This window comes from Miniopterus natalensis, chromosome 3, assembly GCF_054644295.1.
Source record: "Miniopterus natalensis isolate mMinNat1 chromosome 3, mMinNat1.hap1, whole genome shotgun sequence".
Taxonomy (NCBI): Eukaryota; Metazoa; Chordata; class Mammalia; order Chiroptera; family Miniopteridae; genus Miniopterus; species Miniopterus natalensis.
In genome coordinates this window covers 14,252,093-14,277,895 of record NC_142083.1, presented here as the reverse complement: position 1 = coordinate 14,277,895, position 25,803 = coordinate 14,252,093, and the positions used below count along the sequence as shown (strand labels likewise).

The 25,803-nt window shown below is 33.3% G+C and overlaps 1 protein-coding gene across 1 annotated transcript in view; it reads right to left on the bottom strand.

Moving 5' to 3' along the window:
- CDH9 (cadherin 9) overlaps nucleotides 1–14,346 on the bottom strand; it is an 89,487-nt gene extending 75,141 nt beyond the window's left edge. Inside the window, exon 1 of the mRNA XM_087815333.1 lies at nucleotides 14,260–14,346. The gene's annotated coding sequence lies outside the window, so the exon portion shown is untranslated. The remainder of the gene's footprint in view (nucleotides 1–14,259) is intronic.
- Between the last annotated feature and the right edge of the window lie 11,457 nt (nucleotides 14,347–25,803).

The window sequence follows — 25,803 nt, the reverse complement described above, 5'->3', positions numbered from 1 at the left end:
GGGATTGCTTACAAACAACAACAACAACAAAATAGTATCCAAGGTTAGGACTATGAAATGATGCCAATATATAACTTTTCAAAGAAATTACTGGTCTTATATTCATTCCTTTGTTATAAATCTAGTATTTTACAAATTGAGTTTTTTAGGGATTCATTTCACATTACAATTACAAATTCTTTAAATGAATTCAATCTTTATTTTAAAATCATCAATCTGACATACTTTCTTTTTTCCCAAAGATTGAGCAATTGTATTAAGAAATTTCTACACATCATGCAATGTTTGCTATAATGTGTAAATAATTTGTGTATATAAATCGCATAAAATAATATAATTTTATACCTGCAGAAATATATATATTTTCAAACACATGAGTAAATTATACTATTTTAATCAGCTATAACCAAAAATATATTAAAATAAATGACTGAAACTTGTCCCTTTTTAGGTGGTTATATTTGATTTTGTAATGATAGTTGTGAATATGCTACTACATTGGACACCAACACAGAGAAGTCCACATCTCAGAAAAGGCCTTTGAGAGGACCAGTTGTGAGAGAGTGATATCCAGGCTTTTGGATATTTTTAAGCACAGTATTTCTGTTGTTTTATTTTTTCTTGCAAGAAGAAAGCTTGCTATAGAAACAATTGAAAGTTAAATATAGACAACTCTTTTCAAGTAATGAGTCAATTGACTTTGGAATTGAAAAGGTCCTTAGATGCCTTCTAGTCTCTTTCCACCATTTTTAAAATGAAGAAATTAAGTTCAGAGCAGTAAAGGAAAACATACCCCTTATCTCTGGCCTTTTACCCCCAGCCACTGTTCTCCTTGCTATACCAGATTGGATTGTAATTCCACCATGAAAAATTTGGTAAACAATTAGTGAAACCCAAATGGCAGAAACACTTGGCATGAATCTATGTTTCCTTCTCTACCTGCAGAGTCCAGTTGGTTCATTCTATTTTTCAGTAAGGTTTGTGGAGGAAGCCAGGCCCAACCACAGTGGTCAACCAAATGGCAGTCATTTTCTACTTCTGGCTACACATGCTTACTGTAATGCCAAATTTTACATGTAAAATGTTATGATTCAAAAATAATTTTGTTAAAGTCTAAATTATTTTTTTAGACTAAGTTATTTAAAATAAATAAATTTTACTTATAAGGTATTTCTAATTATAGAATTTATTTATGGGTATCTGGGTTCACTTTGGATTTTTCTCCTCTAGGATAACTTCAAGCACTTTTGTAGGAGTTGTGGTACCCTTACCTGTAAAATCAGTCAATTAAGCAAATATCAATTAGGTTCCTTCTTGCAGTTGTTAATCCCTGATTATATGAAATCATTATTTTCTTAATTTAAAAATCGTCCTTCTATGGAAGAGATCACATTTTATAGGATAAACTTTTTCCATTTAAAAATAGCATGAAATACCATAAGAAACCATTATGACAACTTCTATTTTCTTTAATAATGAACAGCGAACAAATATTTTTTCCAAGACCAATATTTTTCATACGTTTTCAAACATATTTTTATGCTCTGTGCCATTTGAAAGTGTGACTGTGTACATAATTTTTAAGAACATTTCTTCAATCTTTCCAATATGTTCTCATTGTCACTCCTACTCTGCATTCATGATTGATCATATGTTATTTTTAAAAGCCAGTGTAGATTTCTTTAGAGAAAATATGTTGCTTAATCAAGTAAAATCCTAGCATAGGCCAAAAGCATCTTTTCCATCAATTATTTGAAAGTAAAATTATTTTTCATTTTCTACTTTGTTTTAAATTCTAGACAGTGGAAGTCCTGAAATATGTACAGAATATTGTAACTACTATTCCCAAATATAATAGTAAAATGCTCTAAAAACTGTAATATAAAGTGACAGCTTTAGTAAGTTGTGAATATAATAATAATAGTAGGCAAAATGGATATTTATTAAGTGGCTACTATGATAAGCACTTCGATGCATGCAATATCATAATCATTCTTGACAACAACCTTAATGATTATAATTATCCACATTGTCACATGAGTAATGTCACTGAAATTTAAGAAGATAAAATAAATTCATTGTGACCACATGGAAGCAAGACAATAGCTGGTGTTTCTGGCTCAAGAATCTGACAGTTAATATTTAAATAAATATGATTTGTTCCTACTCAGTAGCTCAAAAGAAGGGCAGGCAGATTTGGGTTGGGAAAGGGAAAAGCAGGGAGTTAGATCTAGAGTTAGCATCAGAGCAAATGTTACAAACACCATACCTTCCAATATGGTAGATGAATCAGTTTCATAATTAAGGAATGTAGAACTAACTGAGGAGCAATTTAGCTGAACATGATTCACCCAAAACACTGTTATTTTTCCTTGTTGAAAATATTCAGTAATTTTTATAATCTTAAAATTCCAAACTGGGCATATTTTCATGTTTGTTTAATAACTGTAAAATACAATTTCACCAATATGAACACCATTCTGTAGGATAAGAAGCGTGTCATTTGCATGTTATTTTGGGGGGAGAATATTGTCATTATACTTTTACTTTGCACAAATGGTATAGAGCTATCAATATACAGTGAGTACCATGCTGACAGGTTCTTTAAAGAAAGGTGTCCAACCAGTCCTTGTGAGGTCAAAGGTTAGTTTTTCAGCAAATGCATTGTGTATTGGGGACCCAAGAGAAGATAACTAGAGACATCTAATTCAGATACGGTAAGGAAAATATTGAATACCAGCTAAAACACTATTAAGGGTCCTGGTACAAAGAAAGGAGGTTTAGAATTATACAATTATCTCAGAAAATTTAAGCAATCATCAGAAAGAGGGAATCAGGAAAAATGAAAGAGAAACCATAAAAGTGCTAAAAGATAAAGTTTGGCATGACAGACGACACATTAATGAGAATGGAGCCTGTAGGAGAGCACATCCTCAGAAGCAGAAATCTGCAGCCACATAATTAGATTCCTTCTTTTGGAAACTACAGGGTGTCCCCCCAAAAATGTATACACACTTTTTCTAATAGGTCAATTGATGTTTCTCTCTTTTCAGATTTAAACCATTGCAATTAATAATCATTCAAAGTATGTATATAGTTTTGGGGACACCCTATATATTAGAAGTATGAAATCGTGTTCAAGATAAAATCATACAAATAGAAAGGAACGTACATGTAGAGACATTTGAGAGGATTCTAGAGTATGTCCTGCTGTTCCTAGTGTCTTCAAGGATAGAACCCCTCTCAATACTCAGGATAAAGGTGGATCAATCCTATTATGAATCCCTTTGATTTTGTGGGGGGGGGGGATGATTGTAAGACTAACTGGCCCTTATCATCATACATATTGATATAGAAATATATAGTGATATATACAGTTATATATGTCCTCCTTAAAATAAGGTACTCTTCCCTGCTTTAACTTAAGTGACTTTTTTACTTATCATCAGGAGAAACTAGACAACTAAACATTTTGGACACTCATATTTAATAGTTAAACATTTCACAGTAGCTTTCTTGAATTCCCACCACAACATAAATAGTAATATTTAATGAGTCTAACTTTGTATACATAAAAATATAAATATTATATTGTATTAGAAATATTTAAAGCAAATAATTTTAAGAATGCAGGTTGTTAGCATAACATTACTATGAAAAGTAGAAAATGTTTAGTTCACATTCTGATTACTAAGTTTATCTCTAAGTAAGCATAATGTAGCAACGTAGTGTTTTTAAATTCAAATAATTGTAATTAGGATTGTATTATAAAATGAGCAAAGTTGTTAATGTACCAGAGCCTTTGAGACTGCTTTTTATTTTACTTAAGATGATGTTTTTCATAATATTTTCCTCTTTCCATTCAGAATCAATTCAAATATCACCTTCTCAACAAAACTTCCTCACCACCTTGATTAAGTTCCACCCATCCCTTTAAGTAACTGTCCATCACACCACCTACTTTCTCAGCACTCACCAGTACCACATTTATCTTATTTGTTTTTTGTGTCACTACACTAAAAAGGACCTTCTTGTGATGAGAAACTCTTTGTATTATGTTCACTGCTATAACCGCAGCGCCAGAAAAATGCTGTAGACATGGTAAAAGGTGAAAAAAAATTGGCACTAATACATGAGTAGAGGACAAATTTACTAAATAATATAGCATAATGGTTTCTATATTTTATGAATAATATAATTCCACTTTACAAAGATTAGAAATAAGCTATCACATCTTTAACATTCACCACAATATAACTTCTAAGTTAATTTTAATGAATGTTACTCACAGCATGCAATCATTATTACTATTTTGGTTTGAACTATACTTTTCAAACCATAGTAACATTCTCACACAAACAAGCCTCCTTTATAAGCTTTATTAATTTTAAGGTAAAGAATGTTATTTACTTTATAGTCATTAATACCAGTAATTCAAAGCTTAAAAGGGGACAGCCATTAAAATGATAGAAAAGGAAAGTTAAATATATGGCAGTAAATTATGTGATGATATGGAATACTATGACATTTTATTGCCATTGATTTAAAAGACTTTCATAACTCATATCTCTAAGATCCATCAATAATATACTCATTCTGACTTAAAGCAATAAATTTATATCATTGTATCTGTGATAGTAAATATTCTATATTAATTTCAATATGATATAAATTTATAAGACAAAATTGTTCAAAATATACTTCCATGGTATGCTATGTCAACTTAAAAATCATGACATATATTAATATTTATATTCATGATGCTGAAACTGACCCAGATTTGTCTTCTCTAAATTAAAGAACAATGAAATTAGTCTCCAAATTCTCTAATACTTTTCTATATTGAGAGTCCCAGTACTTTTGCCTACATATAATGAACCTGAGCAACAACATTCTTAATAATAACACTAATAACAGTGGTTATAGGAACAACCAATTGTGTCTCCTCATAATAAATTACAGTCAATACTGTTAATATTTTAATTTTATACAGGAATCTCCTGGCACTCCAGGGCATTAAAAGACTTTCTCAATTTCAAACGCACATTAAATCATAAGTACAACATTTTTTGTGAGGATTTCGGAATAGTTTTGATCCCTTAAAATCCTATGTGTTAGGCTCCTTAAGGCTGTGGCCATATTTTTAAAACTCAAAGTGTAGCAGCAAAAATGAAATATAACATAAAACCAATTGCTTGAAGGCTTGGATTCAAGGCTTAGGAATACTGACTTATTTCTAGATTTGATGGGGTGTGAGATGAGGGTGAGGGAAGAGAGGGTTATTTGAACATATCTTCAATTTACAAAATTATACTTTGTGAAGTGTATCAGTAGTTAAATAATAAATCATTGGCTAGGTGAACGATGAAAATGTTATCATATTAGTACAGCAAAGAGGTATTAAGGTTCTTACAAGAAGAGCGGCCCAAGGGCTGGACAGTAAAAGATCAATGTCAGATGTGACAAGGGTTATTTATAGCTCTCAGAATTTCGCAACATTTGATATTACAGGGATGCTAGGTGACATAAGCCAGTCAGAGAAAGACAAGTACCATATGATTTCACTCATATGTGGAATCTAATGAGCCAACTGAACTAACAAGCAAAACAGAGACAGACTCATAGATAGCAGGCAGAGAGCTCTAGTGGTGGTGGTGGGTGTTTGAGGGGGTAGAGGGATTGAACAAAAAGAAGAAGAAAAAAGATAATTACAAATCATATAAAGACTTTTTTTTCTATATGTGTCTTTGGTAGCAGTGAGGAGGAGTGAAAACAAGGTCTTGGATTAATTTGAAAGGTAGATTTTAAAAGGGATTTATAGCCCTACCGATTTTGTGCTCCCTATTTCACACTGGGATTATGCATTTCATTTTTAGGGACAATATCAAACAAGGGTTCATTTTACACAGGGCAACCAACATGGTAGGGCAGCCTGTAAACGTTACTTATGTTTAAGCTGAAGTAGAGAGGAATGTTTCTGCTGAAGAGAAAGGATAGGCCAGACGACGTTTTTTTTGCATGAGTTTAATACTCTTAGACAAGGGTAGAATCAAGATTAGTTTCAAGCTCTATGGGGAAAACTAAGACAAAATAAAAAGAGAAGTTACAAGCAGATGCACTTTGTCACTTATGGAGAGAAGAGAATTTCTAACTGAAGTTGCTTGGAGGCAACCGTGGTTTCCACGTGAAGGTCTCCCAACTGGTGTTTCACCGCAGCACAGAGCCCAGGACGTAGCAGGGGTTCAGTAGGGAGTATATTCAAAGGTAAGAAAATAAAATAATCAGCCAGTGAATACATGAGTTACCTATTACAAATAATCTGAGGACCTTTGTACTAATTGTGAGTTTAAAAAATAAAAACAATAGGAAGGGAGCATATAGAACTCTGACTACACCCCTCAGCCAACTGCACACATTCAGGAAACCGCACTGTGGTCCTGACGCTGTGAGAAGCGTTGCTCCTACTCACACGTGCAAACCGTAAGGTGGGCGGTCACGCCTGCTCCCTGGAAACGGAACACAGATCAGCTTCTTAACGTGAACAGCTCGTGTGCGTCAATTTGGGGACTCCTGAGGCCGAGCGATCAATATCGAAACACTTAGCCAATTTGTCTCTTCACACGCACACGCTCCTAATGGATATTAATCGTGCAAGCATAGCCTTAGGTATTCAAGCCCCAGGTTTTTTAATGATTCTCCAAAATCCTCCTGCAGCCGTGTCCATGCAGCTCTGCGTCCCTGAGCTTACAGTCGGACCCTTGTCAGTGGCAGTATGTCCCCTTGTCCTGCTTCTCTCTTCTTAATGAATTGTGACCTTGGTAGAATGTCCTAGAAGGCTCATTTCCAGCCAGTTAGACAGTAAAAGGAGGGAGAGGTGGAGCAGGGTCTCTAAAATCATCCATGAATATAGTGACCAATTTTTATTAGCCCCGTATCTAAGGAGTTTCTCGTGTTGGAAAAGCTACTTTCCTGCTACAGTTCACGGAATCATCTCCACAAAATGCAGGTCCAGCTAAGAAGGATGCTCATTATAGTTAAACTATGCTGACTGTGAAGTAGAGGGTGGTGGTAAGGAGAAAGAGGCCAAGCAACATGGAAACATGTAGAAGCAAGACTAACGCTGTGATGAAGGTGGGAAAGCACAGGAAGTTAAAAGTAGCAGGACAAATAAATCAGCACAATTCACTGACACAGGCAAAATACTGAGAATGAGCAATAATGAAATTATCAAATAATTGCATTTAGAAAATTGTCTAAAGCTTCACATTTAATAACAAATACATATCACTGATCGTTTATAAAACATCTCTCTTTTACAGAAAGCCACTGTGTTGTATGAATGTGTGCGGAATTTTATAATGATCCAATAGTTATTTATTTTCTGAAATCTGCTTTCAAATCCGTATTTTATAGAATAAGATAGGACCTATAAATAGTTAGGCATATGTTTGTCCAAACCATACTTTGGATAAAATTTTCATTCTGGGGAAGAATTTGGTTACGTTCTTTCCATACGGGTTGTTTATTTACATTTTCTTATAATTTCAGAAGAATGCAATTCATAAATATGGTCGTTGAAGTACAGTGCAAGACACATACATGTGACATTTTTATTTTAAAATAACATTTGTGTCTCCCTGAATATGTTTAAAGCTCAATTTCAATGTAAGACTTGTATAAACACAGTTTAGTCTCTGTGCCCATGTTTAAATACAGTGGTGATCCCAAAGGCAGTGCTTAATTTGTCAAGCAGCAAACCACAAGCAGCTTGTCTGGAGGCGTCAGACATCCTTGATGACATCATTATGAAACTCAAATTGTCGTGAAACTCTGCTACTGAGTGTGTGATGGAATCCCAACACTTTCTTGTCTTCATTCTCTCATTGGGTCTCCATCAGTTTCAATGTTTATCATTGGGTAGAAGTAATTACAAATTCAAGTAGTTTCCTGATATACACATATGTTTAAAAATTCTATTAGAACAGTTATCCTATTAGTTTTCTAAAATCACAGAAAATTCCCAAAGTTGGAACTTTTTTTGAATATAAATAAAATAATCTTCCATATTTATCTATTGAAATCAAAATTTAAGTCAAGATGTCAAGCCCAAAGTAGTGAGCTTGAGACACATCATACATATTTAAATGTCCATTTATCTAGATACAGGGAGATAAATATATACAGATCATACTGATAAAGAAAACTCATTTTAATGTACTAACAAAACCCTACAATATTAAAAATATATGTTTATTATTGACATTCATATGGAGTTCTATTAACATTTAAATAGAACTCCATTTAGTTCTATTTATATTTAAATAGAACTCCATTTTTTAACTCACCAAAGTGAATTTTAATTGTAAAGAAAGTATTTATTGCAGTTATAATAATAACATTCTGCATTTATTAATGGTTGTATCAGGGGTCTCTATTTCAAGTTAAATATAAAAGACAGACAAATATGATTTGCACACATAATCATATATATTATGATGAAAGCACAACAATTATTTAATCCCTGGAAGAGTATTTATTGTCAGAAATACAAATCTGAATATTATTTAATGCTCTTATATTAAAACATAACTGAATGGAATATACAATGTCACATCATCTGGATAAACTGGCAAGATTCGGAGAAGGAAAATTATTATCTCTCTTCTAATAGTTAAACCTATTCCAATCCCTGCTCAATATATGCATAGTTGATTTATAATGTACTAATAAGTTATAACATTAATATGGAAGGAGTGGCAGTAAAAAAAATATATTATCCTACACTTTGATTAATTACTGTAGATATATTATTAGATATAAGGCAGCGCTATTTAATTTTAGTATCATATTTTTAACATGAAGCGAATTTCCAATTTAGCAAATAGTTAACTTACCCAATAATACAACAAATGTAAAATGTCTATTGACCTGACCCTCAGTGAGGGAAAATGACCCAATAAATCATTTAAATTTTACCATGTGATGGGCTTCCTTTGCATTATACAGAAGGAAAAATGATAATGATTGTATGTCCTGATATTAATGATCTAATTTTTACCTAACATTGTTTGAGATAGCATTGCTATACCTACTTACTGTAGCACTTTCCCATCCGCCATAGGACTGAGTGAAGAGATTATATTTTTATTAGGTCTTCAAGAGTTGTGGACGTAGAGCAATTACCTCCAGTTACAGTTTCAAAATATGATTCTTACTAATCAAAAAGTATCCAAATCAGCCATAACACATAAACTGTTTACATTTTTCTACATTAAATTAAGCTTAAATTGTTATTTGTTATTTTATTATTTGTTCATGATATAATATCTATGGTTGCCTGACAAAAGAGCCTTTTATTATCTAATGTTTCACCATTGTAACAATTTAAAGTCTGTAATGAATTTATACATTGAAATAATTGTGTTTTCTTTTTTATTTTCCGTATATATTTAGGGTGAACACATAAACATATTTACTTACATAGATAAATAAAAATTTAAATGAAAACACAGATATAGACACAGACATGTAGATGAATATATGAAATTTTAGATATATAGATGTGACTTTGTAATTTGACCTATACATTTTCTTGGATGCTTCAACTTATTGCCATTACAGTATAAAAGATATTTTAATTTCTTGAATTTCTGATATAGTCTTTCCATTGTGAAGTATTTATAGCACATAGACGTGAATGTTGTGAAAAAATACTGATGACTACCACAGTAAATTATTGCAGTAACCTGCTTTGTAGAGAAAAAAAATAAATGAAAGAAGTTAATTGATTGTCTGAGGGAAAACTTGCTTTGCAACTTTTAGAATTGATGTCTCAATTTATAAATAGAGCATATTTTACATGAGTAGAGAATATTTTACAGAAGTAGAGCATATTTTACATGGACATCCTTCCCCCAAGACTATAAACTGTCCCAGGAGGTGAATTATCGGTGTTCATATGCTTAAACTACACATTGTTATATGTTTTGTTGTATCCCCTGTTATAAGGACTTCCTGCAAATATTGTTTCTTGTTTTTACTGACTTTCCTAAGCTCTTGCTTTAGTAAATATGAGAAAAAAGTCCATTATGCATGGGATACTCTATTAATATTACATAAAATAGAGTGAGCTTAGCACATTCCAATATAAATTTTGTGAGGCATATATATTTCTCAAAATACATTTAGAAACATATTCATCTTTAAAATAAAATATCAAATAATTACTAGCCACTACTTTCTCCACTTTAAGTTGAAAAAGTTTGGAATAATAATATAATGAAGTCACCCATGCTGTTCACAACTGTAGAGACAATATCAAAAACTGATGTGAGCGGCAGACTTTTTAATTCATACTTATAAAACAATCATATGCTCTGGTGTTTCACTGATCAAGTAGGGAGACCAAGAATGATCTTGCCCATGAAGAGAAGTAGAGAGTATGAGAGCACTCATTCCTCCTGCAGTCGATTTACAATTTGGCAAAGGAATGGAATAGAAAATAGAAAAGCCTTGAATACTACCTTGAGAAAATATTCAGGTCTTCTCCTTTTTCCTACCTTTTCTCATAAATGTAAATAAGTATATCACACACACACACCATGCAACAACAAAAACAACAATAAGACCTAGTGAGGTTACCATTTTCTCTTCATAGGCGGATCCCTCATCGTGACTTTAGTGTTTGGGGAGGTGTTTCTTGGTGGTGCTGATGCAGAATGTCTTGGTTAGGCTCCAGAGATCATGCTTTTATTCAGGCTCTTTGCATTCTTACTGTGACCATAAGACCATCTCTTAGCGCTAAATTTAGGGACAAGTGCATTAACATATTAGGACTGCTATGAAAATGTATAAAAGTGCTATAAGGACGCTCTCCTCCCTGTGCATTCCTTACTGTATTTTAATGATGAGAATGGTGGTTTCAGGCAGAGAGATTTGAAGTGACTCATAAAAAAAACAAAAACAAGTTTTTTGGGATGTTTAAAACAATCCAGGATTCATTGATTTCAACTAACTAGTGTGTGTGTGTGTGTGTGTGTGTGTGTGTGTGTGTGTGTGTGTGTTCCTAAGTTTTCATATACAATTTGACAGGCTTGGGTATGTAACCTCAGTTTTCTTAGGTCACACTGGAATTAGAGGGGATAAAAATCCCTTTTCTAAAGTTCTAGAATTTTATGTAAATACCAACATCGCATAATGTCATGGATATTTGGGGGGGATATATTTTAAGACACAACTAATTTTTGAGAACAATTATGCAAGATACAAAGAAAATATTGCTCTCTCTCAGGAAACACACTATATTCTACAATATAGTTGGTCATATTTATAAATTAGTGTCAGGTGAATATAAACAAAGCTAATTAAAACCAACATCCGTTTGGTCCTATTTAGCATACTTTCTTCTTCCTAAAGAAAACTTAATTTTATTTAAGTAGATAACTTAGGAAGTAAATTGCCCAAGAACCTATTATTTTAATAATAAAATGTCTTACCATAAACCAAACTTACTTTATAATTAACATTACTATTGATTTGATATTACATATAACAGAAAAATATATAATAAGACTTTATATATATGTATTGAAGTCAGAAGTATAAATAAAATACCATATTGGACATTTTTAAAGTATCATACTGTTTTTTTCCAATGTTAGATTTGTTTATACTTTATATTTAAATTTTCATTTGATGGAACAAAATTAGTCTTAAAGAATAGCAAACTAATGACCCATTACACTGAAGCATCTGCATTAGTGCCAAATAATCATCCATCTAGACTGTTCACTTTCAAAGAGAGCAAGTTCCAGCCAATGTTTATTCATTACACACTCACATCATTCATTAAATTAACTTTTACCTTAATTTATACTTTCTTCCATACAATATATTGCCAAAGTACTCACATAGTTTATGTTATGTGATTTTTCAAAGCATTCTGATTAACTGCAGCTACTCATAGTGCAAATATTGTAGGTAATGCATGTCTGCCTCAAATCACTACTGATATCTAAAGAGAGGTGAGCCAGAAGAAAAAGGAAAAAAAAAACTCCAATTAATTTTTTCAGTCATTTTAGTGAATATATCATAGAAGAAAAAGTGCACTGGCTAAACTTTGCATGTACTGGAGTCATAGGAAAATACCAAACAAAATCTCCATGCAAGGTGACACTCAGAAGAGCTTCTGATCCAACATACAAGTATCAATTTGAGCAACACACTTACAAATGTAATTTCAAAGTCCACTTTGACGTTGTGATCTCCTTACACATAGGCAATGGGAGAAGACATTTTTATTTCAATTATGCAATGAACAGAGTGATGGTGGCATCATTATGTAAACCATCTCGAAATTGTCTTAAAAACAATCGAATAGTGCAATAAAAGGAAAAATCATGTTTTCCTTTCTAGAAATTATCATCTTATATGAGTTGCTTTTCTAGTCCTACCAACTCTATCTGACTCAAAGTTAGTGAATTACTTTTAAATTGACACTATCTGCTCCCTCTACAGCATTTTTCTATTCATTATCTCCAGAATTAGATTTGCTCATACTGAGCACATTGTCTTACATATTCTCATTTTTCAAAACAAACACAGAGATGACAGTATTTTAACTTCTCAGCATGTATCTAAGTGCATGCAATTGTACTTTACTCTTCCTTTGATAAAAATCAGTTCAATCCATAATATATTCTATGACAAGACCACAAGTACAAGCTGTTCATGTTATGTCCAAGTTCTTTGCTTCTCTGTGCTGGAATAGCATAGTATTTCATTTTCTTTATCTTTCAAAAAATCTACCATTCAAACCTGAATTAACCAGTTTTGTAGTCACACAAATGTATTCTGCACTTGACACAGCATTGCCTAGGCAATGAAGCAGTGTCTGAATCTTAAAATAGGATGTATTCTCTGTTAAATGCCGGAGGTGTCTAAATCACTCTTTTTCCAAGTTAAGAACATTGAATGATCAAATTCATTCTTAGTCAGCCATGGTTGAAGATTGGTAGTTATAATTCCGTAAAGTAAAAAGTAACTTTCATGCAAAAGTTACCACTTTTTGCTGTCACAGAATCACTCATTTTTTTTCATGCTGCATAGATTTCAAAAACTTGTAAAAATCTTTATTAGTAACCCTATAGATCTATAAAACAAAATTTTATATGACGACAAATCTTCAAAAAGACCTCCAATTTCTCCTAAAATCTATAGTGCATTACATTCTCATCAAAAATTGATCATAAAAATAAATGTGAACTTATCTACTTACAGGGGCTCACTTTTCTTTTAGTGCACCTTTGTTATTTAAAATAGATTCTAAGAACATACACTGTTAGTAATATATAAATGTAATTACTATAAAATGTTGATACCTTTATAATTAAAATTTATCATACCATTTGAGATCAATGTGCTTGAAAATTTAATAGATGTGAATCATTATATTGAGTATGCAAAGAAAAAAAAAAAACACCAGTGCTCCATCAAATCAATGCATTTCCATGTCACTTTAAATGAAGCATTTCAGTTTTGCTTTTGCAACTCTTTCCCTCCTGTGGTTTTCATCCAGTCTTTATTACATTAAGATACATTTGCCCATTGTAATGGAGAGCAATTATAGCCAACCGACCTACACATTCAGAATGCTGACCTGAGTGAGAACCTCAGATACTTGAAGGAACCTTTACCAGGTAAAGTGATCACATTAATCCTGATATCCTATGTCCATCTATATAGGCTATTTACATATTACTTATTTTAGTACTAAAAGAAATGATATATTCTTTAATTATGAAAAAAATGCATTTATTTTTTACAGTTCTGACTCAAATTAAAAACAGTTATGAGAAAACTGAGGGTCCATTTCAAATTAATATAATAATAATAATATACATAAGCACATCAGTGTCTGAGTAATTCAAAGCTACTACAATCAACTAACATAATATAAAGTTTGGTTTGATTTTTATAATAATGCTCCGTATGCAAATTTGCACACTGTAAAAAGAGCTTGGGTAGGTATCAGCTCTGTAAAAGTAAAATAAGAAGCAGATGTTTGCAAGTTTTTTCACCGAGCATTTTAATTATTCCTTATTCAAATACTATAAAATGCCTTCTTACCTGCTTCCAAATGTTGAGAGAGAGAGAGAGAAATCGAGATCTACTAGGAGAAAAGCAACATTTGCACTACTTCATTACTAGAAAAGAAGAACTGAATAGCTCATATTTGCAAACAGAGGAAATAACACTTACTGTTGTAAGCAAGGGGACTGAGTTTAGCCCTGCTCAGCGCTGACAGTTCCCGCAGCAGCGTGTGGCTTCAGTCTCATTCCTTCTCTTTTTATAGCATTTTCACAGCTGAATCTTCATGCATCGCAGCGAGCCTCCCTCTTGGAGCATCGCTTCCAACTCAGGCAGGCAGGCAGCTGAAGCCAGAGGGACTCTCCCTCCGTCTGATTGGTTTCCATTCAGCGCCTCTGATTAATAACAGACGGTCCCTCACACGGGGAGATATTGCCACGGATGGCGCTGCAGGGCTCCAGGTTTGGGACAGGGACAGCAGAGACCTCCTCGGGCACAGCGATTTGCAAGCGAATGAAGTGGGAGGGCTCAGAGAGGAGGGCTTCATCAAAGACCCCAGAAGAGAAAAATCACCCAGTGTTTTCAGTTTCAGTTAATCAGCCCCTTTAATCTGTTTGCAGTTGGGAGAGAAAGGTCACAGGGTGTCCAACCTGTAAATCATCAGTAGAAAATACACATGCCATGCAGACAGCTGTTGCTCAAAAGGAATTTCGTGTATAGTCCCTGCAGAATTCACCACCACTTATTTCGGTTCAATGCCAAAATTCCAAGTTTAAGAAAAGAAAGAGATCAAATCCAGATCATATGTATCGTTGATGATAATGAATTTGTATCTGACTCTATGAGTGTATAAACTAAAACAAACTTTCAAACAGTAATATAAAAGCATCCAGTATCAATGCTTTAACAGGTTCTTTTTTCAGTAAAAAGAATATTAAGTATAATTTCAAATTTCTAAAACACTTGGCTTTTTACTTGAAATTGCAATTGAGGGGCTTCCAACCTTCTCTGGAAATGTCCAGAAATCACGGTGACCAGAGCCATGCCACAAGAAGCAGTCGGTCCACCTGTTAGATTCGCTGTTGTCCGTTGCACAGCTATTAGAGAGGGTAAATCATAACAGAGTCAGACCCTGCTTCAGAGAAGTCCCTTTAGTACTTCTGGAAATGGCACAATAGAAGGATATTGATTAGCAGATAAATCCCTCTGAAAAGAACTAGTAATAGCTGTGTGAGATGTACAGTGGGAATATGGCTCACTTTATAAGGACTCATTAAGCCACAGTAAGTAAATAACTTAAATGCCAAACAATATCAATATCCTATTTGGTGCTTCAAAGGAAAACTGACAATAGAAAATAAAAATAAAATTGCTATTTCTTTTTATATTTTTTCTCCAGTGGTGTAGCTTGGCCATGAAGTGTAGATAATAGAGCTGCCTATCTGAGACATGTGCATTATGGAAATTTATTTCCTAAAAAGGAAATCAAAATGTAGAAAGTACACATCCCCAGTTAAAAGGTGACACTGCTAATGCATGGTGATTGAACTTGGAGTATGCGGTTGTTAAGGAATTGTGAATTTGAAATGTAGGAAATGGGGGGGAGGGGGGAAGTCAACTTTATTTTGTTCCTCTACAAATGCAGCAAAAGAAGAGTCAGAAATAAAGCTTTACGCATATTGTTCAGGGCTAGAGAGACCCGAAGGGTTACAATCAGCTTAGTGAATTCTTCATGGAGGCTAAGAGTGTCTTCCTGAGGCAAAAACACTTAATTTAAAATTCACATGATCCTTTATATGTAGTTCTTCAAGGTTTACTTTTTCCTTTAAATAAAAGTATGCATTTTCAAAGTCTCTTTGTCAATGCTGAGATAAAGCGATGTATGTAGAGTGGGAAAAAGAAACCAAACAAAATATTTTATTAGTTTGAGATAAATATTCACAAATAAAATATTTAAATCCCTAAAGTTGCATTCATATCACTTCCCACTGACATCCAACTGAAGGGAAAGATTGTTTGGTGTGAAATCCACAATCCAACAGAGCATTCTACCGCCTGATTTGAAGTTATTTTTACTACTTCTTGAAAAAGAGGTGTGTTTGGGGGGAGTAATGCCCAGAAAAAAATGGTTACTCTCTCAAGAGCCTTTCTCTTGATTGTCATAGTGATAATGGAGCATTTGAAAACAAAGGATCTAAACTTGGAATTATAGAAAATTCTTGCATTTCGTGTGTATAGGTAATTGTAAGTTTTCAAATATAAATAGCATTCTATATCATATACAGTTTTTAATACTTAGAATAATGCATGTGAATATTTAGCAAATAGATTTGTACAAAAATATTCATCATCATCATTATTTACAGTAGGAATACATGTCATCTATGTATTTAGATATCAAAATTCATTAACAGTAAATGTAAGATATTATTTGATTTATCTAAATTATTTTAGTTTGAATAACTTTTCTTAGCTATTGGTACTTTAAATATATTACCTTATTGAGAAAACATCATGGAATTTTTTTCATGTCTTTTTCTTTGAATATAATGCATCTCCATACTTGGGGATTCCACCTATTTAGTGCCATTCAAGACAACTCATGTATCCCTGCCACACAGAAAAGTCCAACTTCTTTTAGCATTTCATTATTATAAATACTATTCTATTATGCGATAATCATTTTGCAAATTGTTGAGAATGAAATATTGAAAAAAATAGAGTAGGCACAATGCTCATTTATCTAGTGGAAGATAAAAGTGGAAAATAAAAAGGGTGAATTAATGAATAAAATAAACTTTACATTGAAGTGAGCCTTTAAGCATACAGTTGGCCCTGCAGTGTTTAGAGAGGCCCATAAAGACATGGACATTTCACTGGGACAGCCATGGACAGAAGTTCTCTGTGTGGTGGTACCACTCATAGGACCACTCTTGACTTTAGGGCCACCATCTGCTCCTGGTAGGAACTGTTCATTCCTTCCCAACTAAAACTAAAATGCCTTGCCCTGACCAAGAGGCTCAGTTTGTTGGAGAGTTGTTCTGGACACCAAAAAGGTTATAGGTTTGATTCTTGGTCAGGGTGCCTATTGGGAGGCAACCTACTGATGTTTCTCTCTCTCTCTCTCTCTCCCTTCTTTCTCTAAAAACCAATATATCATATGGTGAGGATTATCAATTATTTCCTACTTTCCCTAACAAACCATCATTGCTCACATCCCAACTTACATCAAACCCTCTCTGGAGTTGAAGCTTCTCCAATCATCTATCATCACCATGGTTTTTATCACTGTGGCTTGAGGTATCCCCAGATCTCATCAGAATCCCCTCAGATAAATTATGCCTGCTGGTGAATCTGCTTAACTTCAGAAAATCCTTTGTCTCCTCAGCCTTGTCTTTGAATATTCCCTTCAATTCCCTGATCTAACTCAAAGCTCTCTGTTATATAAAAACTATTTTCTATTTCATGTTTCTCATCTGAAAGATATTAGTCCCATAGCCCATGTACCACAGGGCTTGGAGTTGGTCTAAATGATCTCCATTGCTAGGCCATTTTTCCTCACACCTGTATCCATGCTTCCATAGATTTTATCATGATTAACTCTCCTTGTTTAAATCATTTAAATCATTTAAAGACCTTCATAAATTCAGCAACCACTTAGGTGATTCACTCAATGCATTGATTCCTCCTTACCTTGATATTTCGATTTCCAATGATCATTTCCTCCTCTCCATTTCAACTGTAAACTCATGGTCATGTCCTATCAGAAGAGAAGACAAAACACACAAAAAAACTTTTTCTTCTTCTTTTGGACAACCATTCTTTATTTCAAGGTGGATTAGCCATGAGTTGAATCATTGAAACTAAATAGGTTTCACCTTCATGACATAATCATGGCCCAAAGGCCCTACCTCTTAACAGCATCACCTTAGGCGTTGGGATTTCAACATCTGAACTGCGAGAAAACACAAACATCAGACCACAGCAAGATTATATATATAATCATCAGACCACAGCAAGATATATATAATCTTTTATACATTATTTTTCTTGGATGATCCTTGATTTGCACCTATGTGTGTGTCACTGCTGGTGTTTATTCCTAACCTGTGTCTTAATACCTGAACATGCCATTATAAAAAATGTATGACCTCCAAATTATGTTTTGTTTTTCGGTGTGGTGTTTTTTTTTCCCCTTCAGAAATCCCAATTCTAACTCCTACTGTCAAATGACTCTCTGTGATCTGATGCCAGCAAGACTACTTCCCCTGCAGGACCTCTCCTCCACTGACCTCACACCAATGTGCATCACTCTTCTGAGATTCCCATTTCTCTTGCTCACTCATGTATAATCCCAAGGCCCATCCCCAAACCACTCCCTTGCATATGCTCCTGTTCTGTTCTCACTCCATGACTGCACACACACAGGCTCCAGGGAGCAATACGTTTTTAGAGAATGGTGGAGAGAAGTAAGGAAAAGGTAAAATGTGGCAATGGAGTATGGGCCAGGGATAGGCTCTGGGATTATGAAGTGATCCATACTTCAAATAGTGCAGCAGAGTAGACTTTTGGAGTCAGAGTTGCTGTTCTTAGTTGTTTTTTTGTTTTTTTCTTCATAGTTCAGAGAGCTTTGACAAATTCCAGGCTTTATATAAAAGATGAAAGTTTAGAAAGTTCACAGAATCCTTAAAGTTTATCCTCGTATATTCATAAACCACATAGAACATTAATGGCGTATATGACTCCACTATTTTTTTAGATTCTGCTTATAGCTTTATTTAATACTGGGACCACTATTACAATTGCTATTACTATCAGTTGTAATAACAATAATAATAATAGGCTATAATTTATTGTATATTTGAGTTAGTAGCTATAAGCATTTTTTTAATTTCTTAAAACAACTCTGCAAGTCAGAATTTGTTTTTTTCTTGATACAGTGCAAAGAAACACAGTCAGTGAAGTTATTTTGTCAAAATTCACTTACACAAGAGATTGATAGAACCAGAAGTAGAAACTAGTTCTATTTAAATGTCTAATGTGCATTTTTTAAGCACTATACCCTTCAGCTTCCTTCAGTCGCCTACTGGTAACAAAGTGCATCCCAACTCAGGAACTGATGGACAAAGGTAACTGGAATATTAGGTGTGCCCTAGAGAGATTTCTTATCCTCTAAATTTATACACAGTATAGAATTATATCTAAAATGTTTTTCCTCAGTAAAGAGATTTTTTAATATTATATAGAATATAGGAAATTTATATCTAGATTTAGAATAAGTTCTAATAAGGAATTAGGTTAGAAGAACATGATAAATTATAAGTGATTTATAAATATTTAAAATATTTTAAAGTTTTGTGTATGTTTTCTGGCTCATGGATAAATTTTTGGAAACACAAACCCCTTCCTAGATCGGGTTAGATATGAGCTCTAAAAAGAATATAATGAAGATTCCACTGGCACCTACATTAAAGAAAGAAATATGTTTAAAAGCCCTAGAAAACTATTCACTTTTGTATCCTTTCAGCACATTGAAAAGCAGAGTAGTTAGCCAATAAATGGTATATTGTGCAATTAGCATCAGTTTTAAACAAAATGAAAATTTAATAAAAACATTGTCATTTTATTTTTAAATTAAAATATTTTTGTTATCTCGTACATAAAAATTGTATGTTTATCCTAAAGTCAGAGAATAAAATCACTTTATAACACACAAATAAAGAAAATTTCCATTGTTGTCGTTTAGCATGTAAGTTAAATCACTACACAATTAATTTTAAATAAATGGGATCAGATCCTATATATTATTTTTATCATGGATACTTTTAAAATTTTGTTTTAATGCTGCTTTTGTCCCCCTTATTTTTTCTCATCTCATCCCCCTTCTATTTTACTACTTCTTATTCCAATGTAGGTACTGATATTAACAGCCTCTTTTATTATTTTCTGTACCTTAGATAATCATATTTAAAAATCTATCTCTGTCTATGTTTTCATATGTATCATTAGTGTTTTAATTAAAAACAAACAGCACATTACATTAACTTCTCTGCATATTGCTTTTCTATTTAATATATTGTGGGCATCTCTACAAATCGATTGATAAAAATGTTGTTTCAAAGGCTACTAAACATCTTATTTTATTTGTTTTTATTGACATTTTTTTAAGGGTCATCACTTTTAAATTGAAAACTTAGGATTTATGTTTCTTGGTAAAACACTTTGCCCACCTGCTCTCAAGCTCCTGAAATTTACTTACTGTCTTCTGTTTTCCTGCTGTTTTCTTGCTTTGAGTGTGTTTTATTTGGCTACCAGAAAGCAATGGGATGAAATATCTGTGCTTCATTTTCAGTTGTACACATTCTAGGTTTGGCTTTAATTCATTAATAAATAGAATAACAAAATCAAAGTAGGATTTGCTCCACCCAATTTACATATATGTAAATTGAGAGACTTTTATATTTAAAAGCCTGGTATCAACAATTTAAAATCTGAAAATATTGACCCTTAAATCAAAGAGCTTTATAATAAACAGTATCTCAAAGCTTCAAAAGAGGAGCCTGCCCATGAAACTAGCAGAAATTGTAGAGAATTGAAAGAAGGAAAGTAAGTGTCCCCAAAAATAAGCTAATATTATGTCTGTGTGCATCATGGTTTGATTTAGTTAAAAGCAGTTTCTTATAGATGATTCAAAAGGAGATTTCCAACAATGACTTTAATATAAATGTCTTGCACAGCTTTCAGCATATAATGTCCCTTTTGACATGTTCCCATATCCTTTAAGGATAAAATCTAACTTATATTATCAGTTCTTTATTTTTTCTTTTAGAAATTTTTTAAATTTTAAAATATTGTTTAATTTATATTTATTTACCATTTGCAGTATTCACATTGTGTTTGCAATGCATATCAAATATCAACATATTGTATTATATTATAATTATAATAAACATGTCATCAATTGTACAATTTATCCTAAAATTAAACTTAATATAGTACAAAGAGCTGTGTATGTGTATATACATATACATCTATATCTAATCTATATCTGTACCCACACACACGTGTGTGTGTGTGTGTGTAGTGCACAGCCAAGAAAAGAGTGAAAGTTTCACTCTGGATTAAACAGTGACTTTGACATAATCTCCCCAAATAAATGAAAGTTTAAAGAATTCCTTGACACACACAGGTCTTTGCTAGAAGCACTGAAACACCAGAGTAGAAAGTCTGAGTTTCTTCTCTTAAGAAACCAAAGAGATAATTTATACCCTGCAGAAAGGTGACCTTGAGAAGTTTTCTTTTTAAACCAACTAAAAGGAAATATTTTTTTACTCTTATCTACTGTCTGTTAGCATTGAACCTTGGTTGCAGTAAAACTAGGTCAGTGTTTCTTGGCTGTGTTCACACAAGGCAATCACCTGTGCATAAAGCTCCTCATCTTGAAATTCTGATTCAGTTGTTCCAGGGTAAATCCCAGACCCTAGTGATTTTAATAGCTCCCCTAGTCATTCCAACAAGGAGAAGTTCCAATAACCACAGGCTAGGGAATTGATCTGAGGATAATAGACTTCCAAATTCAGCCCCTGGTTATGTTCAAGAGAGGGTCTAAACATGTGGGATCTACAGCTCTCTGAGAACTTCGTTTCCAGGGCCCCCAGTCCCATTATGCACTGCCCAAGGACAATGGAAGTTTTCATACTTCCTTTAATGTATTGCTTTTTGTTTGGTTTGCATACTTTGCACATGTTGTTCCTTCTGCCAAAAAAGTCTTTCTGTTCTCTGTATTTTTTTTAATCCTTTAACACAGTGTAAATGCCACCTCCTTTGTGAAGGTGTCACTGGTGACCCACTCCTCTTCGGGTATTGCTAATAGGCACCCATTTCTTTGTCTCTTTTGTTTGTTGTTGACAGATCCATCTCCCTCCATCAGGCTATAAGTCCCTTGGAGGCAGAAATCTCTTATTTGCACATGGTGATACCTCCAGCACATACATTACCTGCCTGACAATAATAGGACTCATAAAGGGGATTCTCTAATTTTTTAATTAGCCAACTGGTTAATACATAAGATTCCAAGTTTTTCATTTTATTTTATTATTTTACTAAAAGAAAGAGCTGTCTGCAATCACCTCATTATATGTAAAATATCTATACAGCAGAGTAATTTAACAAGCAAAGCTATAGTAACAATTTTACGAACACACCTTAGAAAGAAATGTATTAGTCAATACTTAGTTTCATAATTTTGGCTCTTATGTCTGAAGATTAATATGTTAATCCCAGTATATTAATTCCAGTTCTTAAAAGAAAATTCACACTAGACTATACTAGAAGAACTAGACTATATTTGTGTTTTGTTTGTTTTAAGTTTAATTGGTGTTATTTTTAACAATAAAAGCTACCACAGTTGAAAACCAATCACAGGTTATTGCACTAAATTTTCCTCATTGGATCTCCACAATAACGTAAAAAGGTACATGCATGAATTTTCTCACCCTACAAATAAAAAAATGTAGGCTCGAAAATGGTCAAATGTTAAAGCCAAATCACACAGCTAGCAGCTAGTACCGATGTGATTGAACCCAGATGTTTTACTCTGACACTTGTTATTTCTAGTGTGCTATACATGAGAACATCATATTACATCTTCTGAGCACATTTGTCTGATTTTCTTTTCATAGTCCACTTTTTAGGAGAATGGGTTTGATAATTAAATAATTCTGAATTTTCCATATGCTGATTGTGTGAACCTGAGTAAGTTACTCAATGTCTCATAGTCTCAATTTTCATGCAACAGAGGAGAAAATAATCACAGTCTCTCTCTGAGGATCAAATGAGGCATTGACATTGCTATAGAGAACTAGATATTAAAGGCCTAGCAGAAAATTAGGAACTTTTGCTTTCAAAACAAGCAGAAGTACACCTACGGGGCCGAGGCCTGGTGTACTTAAAGAATTCTTCTGGGTTACCTGTAGCTTCCCACCTGATGCTGAATATTCTTCCAGTTGGACACCTGGGCCAAGACTGTCACTTGGTTTTGTATCAGTTTACTTATAGCTAAAGTCTTAGATGTCTGACTGGCTTTTTCGCTTCAGGATTCCAGACTAACACAGAAAGCTAACATTCACTGAGCCTGCTCTTGTAATATAACTCAACTGTGCAAAATGTGACAAGGGCAAGATGATTTGGAAAGAATCTGCCAACACCGCTATAGATAAAGCCAGAGGAGGAAATACAAATGGCTTTTCCTGAAACTGCAATTTGCAACACAAGGTACTTCTGTTGGCTGATGGGGGAGCAAAGCACAGTAGTGAAAATTATGGTAGTCACATAATCAGTGTGAGAGAGTCGAGGTTTATATAGTACATATTTCTATAATAGAGCTTTACTGTATCTGGATAGCTCAGGCTTTATATATAACTAATTATATTTAATGTGTAGATGCTTTAAAAACAGTTTGACTATTTTTAAATCCTATCCGATAATCTTTGTGTTTTAATGGAAATGTTTAGAACATTTGTGCATAACATAATTGCTCATGGAGTTGGGCTCAAATCTCTCATATTGGTCTTTGTTTTTTGTATGTCATTTTCTCTTTTAAGCTTTTTTTTCTGACACCCTTTCTATGTCTTTTTATTTCACTTATTAATTTTCTCTCTTCTAGTAGTTTTTGTCTATACCTTGTATTGCTGTCTTCTACTGGTTATTGTAAACATTGATAATGATGCCCCACCGGGCGTGGCTCAGCAGTTGAGCGTCGACCTGGGATCCAGGCGATTGGGGTTCGATTCCCGGTCAGGGCACATGCCCGGGTTGCGGGCTGCAGCCGATCAAATGACTCTCTCATCATTGATGTTTCTCTCTCTCTCTCCCTCTCCCTTCCTCTCTCTGAAATCAATAAAGATATGTTTTAAAAAAATTGATAAGGAAGCCTTAATATATTAGAGAAACACGATATATTTTTATTATTAGAGTAAACAAGTTAGTATTTTGTACAGCATCTAAAACAAACCAAAATAATTATAATGAAATAACTTTATTTTCTGTACCTACTTTTTGTGCAATTGTTGTTATATATTTAATTTTATGTATGTTTATAAAATATAAGGCATCATATTTAATATTGCTATAAACAATAATGGTATTTTATATTTAATTATATATTTACCATTTTATTACTCTTTATTCCTTCCTAAAGGAATTCCTTGTCTGTTTCCATTTGAGATATAGCATTTCCTTTAGTGAAGGTATACTTGAAAACAATTTTTCTTAGCTTTCATTTTTCTGAGAATATTTTAATTCTACCTTCATTTTTGAAGGCTAATTTTGCTGAATATAGAATTCTTTGTTAATTGTTCTATTTTTTTTCATCACTTAAAAAATAACATTTCTTTGTCTTCTGAGACAAAGATTCTCTTGAGAAGTCAGTTGTTGTTTTTCTATTACTGATCATGAAAAATAATATTTCTTTTTTTCTCTGGCTGATTTTAAGATTTATGCTTTATATTTCATTCTCTGAGATTCGGTTATGCATTTTGTAAGTGTAGTTTTCTCTGTGTTTCTTCCTATGGTTTATTTATTTACTTTCTTGAATATGTGGTTTGATATCTCCTTTATTTGGAAAATCCTTATTATTTCTTTAAAAAATATATTTCTGTTCCATTCTCCCCCTCTCTTCTTTTTCTAGGATCTCATTTACATGTTTGGTTTTTATCATATGCTATGTTTTCCTATGCTGTCTCTCTTTTCCATTCTTTTATTCCCTCTGGGATATTTTCTCTTGAACCATTTCCAAGTTTTCTAGTCCCATATTATATTCACTAATATTAGTCTAATATTAACTCAACTTTTCAACCCATTTTGTCAACTATTTTTATGTAACAAATAAATTATTTTTTCATTCTTGTGCTTACTTCAATATCTCGGTTATTTTCAAATCTGCTTCTGTTGACAGTTTTACCTCCTGAATATCACTTGACTATTTGCTCTCTTACGTGTCAAATAATTTTTATTGTATACTGAACATTGTGGCTTTTATTTATTGAAAATTTGAAATATAATGTCTTATTCTGAAGGGTATTGACATTTGCTCTATTATACAGGCTGATTCTCATGGATCACCTTGGTCCTGTTGAGACTTAGTTTGAGGCCCATTAGGGAAAATTTATTTCTGTTGATATTTCCTGTGCCTTTCAGGGTCCCAACTGAATACCCAGAATCTTTGTTAAGTTTTCTCTATCTGTTGAGTTCATACACCGATGGGTTCCAACTCTGCAAACCTCTGACATTTCTATTTGGTTCTGTCTCTCAGAATCAGTTCTCTCCTAGGTTTCTCAAAGTTGTGCCTTGAATATGTATATCCAAGGATACCAGGAGTATTTTTATATAGTTTTCAGGTATCCTTGTTGTAGTTTTTACCTTTCTCATAACCCATCTCCCAAACTTATTTGCCTTGGCTGTCTTAGTTTCCCTTTTTTATTCATGCATTAATATAGCCACCTCTGCTTGTATTCCATTTTCCCATGTACCTTTGGCAAACACAACAGGGGAAAAGCTGAGATAAATGTGGAGCTCACTTTTAATTCTTTCCTTATCGCAAGAACCATAACACTAAATTGGTTATTGTCTTAGAGAAAAATTGGTGTCTCAATTAAATTAACCTCAAGTAGGGAAGGGGTGACTCACGGATCAGCTACTGCTATCCCTTTTTTCAGT